Source organism: Bactrocera tryoni, chromosome 4, assembly GCF_016617805.1.
Source record: "Bactrocera tryoni isolate S06 chromosome 4, CSIRO_BtryS06_freeze2, whole genome shotgun sequence".
NCBI classification, from domain to species: domain Eukaryota; kingdom Metazoa; phylum Arthropoda; class Insecta; order Diptera; family Tephritidae; genus Bactrocera; species Bactrocera tryoni.
In genome coordinates, this window is record NC_052502.1 from 58,948,154 (window position 1) to 58,955,955 (window position 7,802).

Consider the following 7,802-nt stretch of genomic DNA (forward strand, 5'->3'; position numbering starts at 1 on the left):
CTTTGGCGTAGGTGAATGAATGTGAGTGATAGCACTCGGCGAAATCGACGTCAAAAAGTGTGGCCGCAAGCCGATTTTCACCTTGCGCTGTGGCGCACCGCCTTTTCGCTCGTATCTCGGGAACGGTTCGTCCTACGGCCATGATCATGTATACCATTTCGGTAGCAAATGACGTGACAAATAACTTTTGTTTTATACATTTTGCCATGAGATGCGTATTTCAGGCGCGAGGTAGACAATTTCACGATTTTAGGCGAATTTCCGAAATTTCAAGGCCGGAGTTAGGGTTGAAGATGCAATCCGATCTCAAAACAAAAAGTTGCATTGGAATCAGGAAGTACTAAGGCAACTTTTCCGCACTATTAGAAATCCCGGATCGAAAAAAGTCCGGAATCGACCCACAATAATGTATAATTTCAGTATGGTCTGAGGACCAGTCATTAAATATTTTTTTTTTTTATTATTATTGTCAGTTTATTTAGTAATTAAATTACAAAAATAAACTTCATACTAAGGTGCTAGCACAGATATCGACATCGAACGGTGGTATGTTAGCCGTATGATTTAATTACGTATATTTCAAACATCGTACAGAATGTTGCTAAGTCTTAAGATATTCATTAAACTATATGCATTTTGTTTAGTAAATATTTTTAGTAGTTCTGGGATTATTGGTAAGTTCAGCTGTTCTTGTACTTGTGTTATTTTGTGGCATTCTTCGGTTATATGTTGTATGGATATTGCTTCCAGATTACACAGCTTGCATAGAGGCACACTAGTTTTCTGCATTAAGTGTTGGTGTGTAAGCAGAGTGTGTCCGAGTCTCAGGCGAGTGAATTTTTGTACGTATAATAATAATAAGGAATAAGGTTGGTTTTCCTATGGTGTTAAATTGTTTGTAATGGTGTGTGTAGTTTTCCCGTGCTTCTAAACGTTTGTTCTGTAAATGGTGCTTAAAGAAGCGATTTATGTCGGATTTTGTTGTGGTTTGTTGTTCTTGAATTGGTGCACGTATTGCGAAAAGCGCTGCTTTGTCGGCTTCTTCGTTGCCTTTGATTCCTATATGTCCGGGAACCCACATTATTTTTATTTTGTTTTGTAATTGGATAAGCAAATCGCGGATTTCTGCTATTGTATTGTTGCGGTGTAGGGTGTTGCATATTGCTTGAATGGTAGACAGCGAGTATGTGCAGATGATGTGTTTACGCTTTTTGGTTTTAAATATTTTTATGGCGAATAATATGGCTTCCGATTCCGCTGTGAATATGGAGCAATATTCCTCGAGTCTTGAGAGTCGTAGCGTTTGGTGGTTTTTGTCTATTATTGCATAACTGACTCCTGTGTTTGTTTTTGCTCCGTCGGTGTAGTGAAATTTCCAGTTTTTATATTAATTTTGTATTTCCAGGAATAACTGGATGTAAACTGTTGCACTTGTACGAGTATTGTCTTTTTTTGTTAGTTAGATTTTTAATTATAATTGCTTTACTGAAACTCCACGGGGGGTTTTTGGTTGCGTATAATAGTTTTTGTTGTAGTGTAATTCCTTTGTTTGTCGCGAAGTTTATGATTTTGTGGATGGCAGTTGGAGACTTGTTATCAGTTTGTTTTTGTATTTTTTTGAAGTTGTAGAAGTGAGGTCGTTCCATCACGTTAATTATTTTGTAGTATAGCTTCGCTGTGACTTCTTCAATTCGTTGCTCTAAGCTGGGTATACCAGCTTCTGTAAGTATGTTAGTGATAGGCGTGGACGTAAATACTCCTCTGCAATAGTGAGCTGCCGCATGGTATGTTCCTTTTAGTTTGTTTAGATTTGATTTAGCAGTACGTCCGTACGATATATAGCTAGGCCGTAATCTAGCTTTGGCAAAAAAATGGCTTTAAAGATGTTTATGATTGTATTTATGTGGTAGTTGCTGTGAAAGCTTGCCAACTTTTTATTAGGTTTAACATGCTTGTTAGATCTTTTTTCAGGTTTTCAACGTGGTTTGACCAGCTTAACTTTTTGTCGAAGGTTAGCCCTAGAATTTTTAATTTGTCGACGTAGCCGAGTGTTGTATTGTTGAGTGTTATGGTTACGGGGTTGCATGTTGTTTTTCTGCAAATGTGCAAAGCTTTGCACTTCGTGGTTGAAATTTTCGCTCCACTTGTTAGGCACCAATCATTGATATCCCTGTTTAGTTCGTTAAAATTGTTGCGCAAATTTTGTTATGTATAAATCTTCCGCATAAATGCAGTACTTGAAGTCTTTGTGTTGAAGTATAATTTTGTTAAGTTTATCGAAAGCGATTTGAAATAAAACAACTGACATTGGGGATCCTTGTGGTATCCCGTTTTGCATTGAGTATTACTCTAAACTTTCTCTTTGTTAAGAAGGCTGTATTCTACTATCTTTTTACTTATCTTCCATTCGTGAAGTTGCATTCTAATTGTGTGAATGCCTACTCTATCGAATGCTTTCTCGAAGTCAATGGATATCACTGAAATATGGTTACTAGTTGATAGTGTCTTGTTTGTTACATAGTCTATAAAAAAGAGTGCATCCGTGGTGCTTTTGCCATTTTTGTATGCTAATTGATTTTGTGACAATAGTTTCTTTTTATTCATTACCCAGGTGAGCCTGTTTGCTATTATTTTTTCCATCAGTTTACTGACACATGAAAATAGTGAGATTGGTCGGTAGCCCTCTAGAGAATTTTTTTCTTTTTCCGGTTTTGTGAGTGGAATAATCGTTGCCAACTTCCATTCCTGTGGGATGATGTTCGGGTTTAGTATTTTAATCATTTTGTTTTATCGTGACCTGGGGTATTGTCTTTTAGTGCGTTTAGTGCAGTGTATTATTCTGATAAAGTAATATCTGTTTCCATTTTTTGTGCGTCATTGTTTTGTCCGTTGGTGATGTATCCTGTTGCATTGTGTGCATATTTGAGTTCAATAAATTTTCTGTCGAAGTTGCTGTCACTTGCATATGACGACCATTTTTTGGCAAAGGAATTAGCTATGTCCTTAGGATCCGTAAAAGTATTATTAAAGTTATCTTTTATATGTAGTCCTGATGGTGTTTGTAGTGTAATTTCCGTATAATTTATTAACACTGTGCCATAATTCTTTCATTGATGTTCTATTGTTTATTGAGCTGGTAAATTCGAAGAAGGATTTTATTTTAGCGGCTAAAAGATTGTGGCTATTGGGCTGATTTAACCTCATCTCCAGTTCAGCTTTTGGAAAGGCTTGGGATGGTGGAATGTATATTGATATTATTACTATTTTTATGTTTAGGTTTAATTCTGTTATGGCTGCTTGTGAGTTTTGTGGTGCGGGGAGGGGCTTGTGCTGAATATTTTTCCTGATCAAGATAGCTGCACCTCCTGTTGCTGTCGGTGATGGTGGGCTTTTTATTGTTACATAGTTGCTGATTTTAATATCTTCGTTTTTGTGGTGGGTTTCTTGTAAGGTTATGATGTCTGGATTTTCTGTTTTGATGAGGATTTGTAATTCATGTAAGTTATTTTTGAAGCCGTTCAAATTCCATTGAAGGATTTTGAGGTTCATTGAGGATGATCATATAACTCTCGTTTTAGTACACTGGATAAACTAAGTGGAGTTGTTTAGAGGTCTTGGTCGAATGACATCGAGTCTGAGCTATTGTCGATGTCGAGTGTTTCAGCTGATTTTTGGTTTGAATGGTTAGTTTTGCTGCTTTTTGCCTTTAATTCTGCTTTCAATTTTGATATAGCTGTATGGGATGTGGATTTTGGAAGTATTTTGATTTTAGTGCTTGGAGAGTTAAATGAAGTATTTTTGCGTGCTGGTGCTGGAAGTGTGCATGTGGTAGGGTTTTCACCATGTGAGGTTGTCACTATGTCGTCGTATGTTGTTATTGGTCTGTTCGGTTGATTTGTGTGTGCTGTATGGGATGTGTGGGTATGGCTGGTTTGAAGGGAAACAGGTTGGGCTTTGGTGACTTTAGAATACATTGAATCGTTTATAGCATGTCGGCTTATATAGATTGAGTGCGCAGTTTTTTTGTCGACTTTTTGTAGCGTTTTAATAGCTTGTATTTCCCGTTCTTTGATGAAAATAGGGCAAATTTTGCTTGCTGATGCATGATTTGCGTCTTCCAGGAAGTTGTCAACGCAGTTTACGCAGGTTGGTTGAGCATTGCAAGCTTCGTTTGATTCCAGATCTAAATGACAGACTTGCGAACAGTTTTTGCATAGCTTTTTGCCTTGACAAAACTTGCTGATGTGATCGAAGAAGACAATTGTTGCATTAGCTCATTATTTTGTTTTTTCAGTATTTTTTTAACTTCACTTATGTTTTGTGTTTTTAGCTCTTCGAGTATGTCTGCTTCGTTTATTCCGCGTAAATCGTTGCAGTAAATTACTTTGCTTACATTTAGTGTTTTGTGTAATGAGACACTAACTGAGATGTTGTTATGCATTGAGGCAAGTTTAAGTAATTTGTTTGCTTGAGTCGTATTTTTTGTTCTTTCTAACAATGTGCCGGCGCGTGTCTTTTTGCAGTTTTCTACTTCACCATCACATGTGTAGTCTATAATTTTTTTAATGATAAATGGAGATAGTCCATTGAAAGATTCATTGTACGTTCTAGTTATGATTAGGAATTTGGATTCATCTAAATTTGGAGGCTTTCTGTCAGGTGGGTCAAGCAAATTGTATGTCAACCAACGGTTTTTTGTGTTGTTTTACGTGTATTGTTTTTGTTATTTTATTTTCTTTTCCCTTTTGGTTGAGCGTTTGTTTATCACTTGCGATTGTTTGTCACTTGTTAGTTAGCGAAAACCGGTTTTTGTATGTAGCGATCCCTACAAGAACGATGATAATCATATGATCAATCATATGACAATCACTAGTGACACAATTTTCTGTCACTGGCTCAGTGCAAGTTTCTATCATATTTTTAAGGGCAATATGAAAAAGTTGACAAAAACTTTTGTATACATGTGATATTGCATTTCTTTCTTACTTACTGGGTTTAACAACCCGAACAACATATAGCTACACTGCTCACTCCAACGGTGTTTAGAATAAAAATTTGTGTCATTAATGATATAAATCTCTGTCATGAATGCCTGTTATGCCTGATGTCAACATCATGCATATGTGTCTATCACATATGATGTAAAAATCATGCAGTTGTGACAATCATATGTGATGTAAAACTCAGGCATGTGTGACTATCACATTTGATGTAAATATCATGCAGTTGTGACAGTCATATATGATGTAAGCACATGTAAAAATTATGCATTTATTAATTTATTGTAATTTATTTTATTTAGAAAAAATTAAATTCATTTTAATTCATATAATATTCATTAATTCATGTTATAAAAAAATTGTACAAAAAGTAAAAACAAATTAATATAAAATTAAAGCTTAATTTTTTGGTTTTAATTTGCTTGGTTTTTAAATGTAATTATTGTTTCTTTTTTTTTAAATAACTACGCTGCTTTAACCTGTGATGGCTGAGCAGTATTGACCGCTTTATATTTTGCTCGAAACTCCTACATCCTTGTTGTTGAAACACATCTAAATTAAAAGAAAAATATATATTAGTAAACATTTTAAGTAAACATTAAGTTGCAATTATGTATATGTATGTACTTCTTAAAATGGTATCAACCAGCGCCAACTTGCATAGGGATTTCTTGCTCCATCTGCCATCCCAATTATAACCTTCCATGAGCTCATCATGAGAAAACCTTAGGTATTACGTCAAGGTCACTTCACATTATCACTTCGGGCGCCCTTTTAAGCTTTGTGGAGGAATGCAGTCTTAAAAGAAGGTAAAAGTATTGTAACTAGTAGTAAACTTATTATATTTTATTTTTTAGGTTACCATTGTTTGGGCATAGTCCTGGCTTTGCAGTCTATCCTCCACTTCCGCAACTATTGCTTGCGACTCCATCGGAAAAGTGCTAGCGACGTCGTCCAGCTCTTTATCAGTCACTTCGCCGGTCATGCGGCACACTGACTGCTCAACTCGTTTTAAGAGAACTTTGCATTCTCTGATTGACTTATTTTGCGCCAAAACCTCAGCCTTTTCGACAATCTAAGAAATAAATTTAGACGAAAAGATATAAATAAAGTCTTAAATTTACTTTTATTACTGAGTGTACATACAATATTGTAAAACACTTACTTTCGACTCCATCTCATTCAGTTTTTCAAATATTGCAGTTTGGTTGTGAACCAGTGACGATTGGCCTTTACTAAGCGTTTTTTGGTTCTGCAAAGTTATAAATACATTTTCCTCCAATTTTTCCAGCCTTTTCTGAATATTCTTTTGGCCCGCAATGATCGTTTTTAACGCTTCAAGTATATCTTAAATTTAAAAAGTTAATATATAGTATATTTTATTAGAAGCTTTATGTTAAAAATGACCTGAGTTTTGTTGCGTTCTTGATATTCCCATTTCATTTGACAAAAGTCGAATACTACTATGTAGCAGCAGGAAGTAATAGTATCGATCGGTACTGATACAATCTTTAAGAACGAATATACCAGAATAAAGCAAAAACTGCCTAAACTCAGTCGATTTCCACTATGAATCTCCCATCTCCAAACTTCTAGGATATGCGGCCAAACTCTGATGGGATAAATTTAGAGACATAGTCAAGCTTTTCTGTTAATAATTAGTATGATTGGCCTTTTTTGTTGCAAGTTTAAGTAATTTCTTTGTTACTCCTAAGTCGACTAAGTGCATACTATCAAGGGGAAACTGAGAAACCATCCCAAAATCTGATTCTTCCAAAACGCTCTTTGAATTTGAAATCTTCCAAATGATGCGCAGGATTTGAACGTAACATAAACGTTGTATCCGATCTTAAGGAACCGATTTTTTTTTTGAAAACTTACTCTATTTTTTTGGTAAGTACCTTCCTGGCAGCATTTTGGACAACCATTTTTCCCGTTGTGTGATATAACACCTGTTACAAAAGCCCTCGCTGGGGAGTCACAAACAAAAAGACGAATGTTAAATTTCAAAACGTTTGGCTTAAATCCAACTTTAATGCCGGTTGCCCTTAGCGACACGACCTCGGCACAAAATTCGGACATGAATTGATCTATGTTACTTGGCTTCTTGAACCCGGAATAGCATGCTATCATAAACGGGCTTATATTAGGGAAACCTACAACTGAACCCAAGATAGGCCATAATACCCTGTTTGAACTTTTGTACAATTTTAACCCATCAACTCCTATATCTAAATAAACCTCATTTTTCCCTTCCAAGTAATTAAAAGGACTTGAAACAAAATAGTTTTGAATTCCTAGGTACAAAAATTCCCCATCTTGCATTTCAGTGATATTTATTTTTTCTTTACTAGTATTTAGTAGTGTTTTTGCAGATAGTGGCATACCATCAAACACCTACTTTTTATGCAATGTTTAGGATCTTCTAAAAGCGATTTGTTGTGTTGTTTTGGATAGTTCCACGACTTAATTTTCATTACATTTATTTATTTTCTGCCGTTATTTTCTGAAACGACACTAAACCCATAGAGGTGACGCTTCGGCTCAGAATCAGAACCCATCGCTAGAAAAGCTCAAAGTATCACTAGCATCAAGGAAACATACGAGCATTGTACAACAACCACATTCGTACTTTGTGAGCAGTGTGCTTAATCCAAATAGGTATTCTGGTCCATATTATTTTCGACAAAAACCAGGTTTCCTACCCCCGCAGCTGCCATGCACCCCCATACCATAACGCCACCGCCTCCATGTTTAATGGTTTTAACCGTATTCTTTGGATTGAGCGCTTCTCCTGCTCTG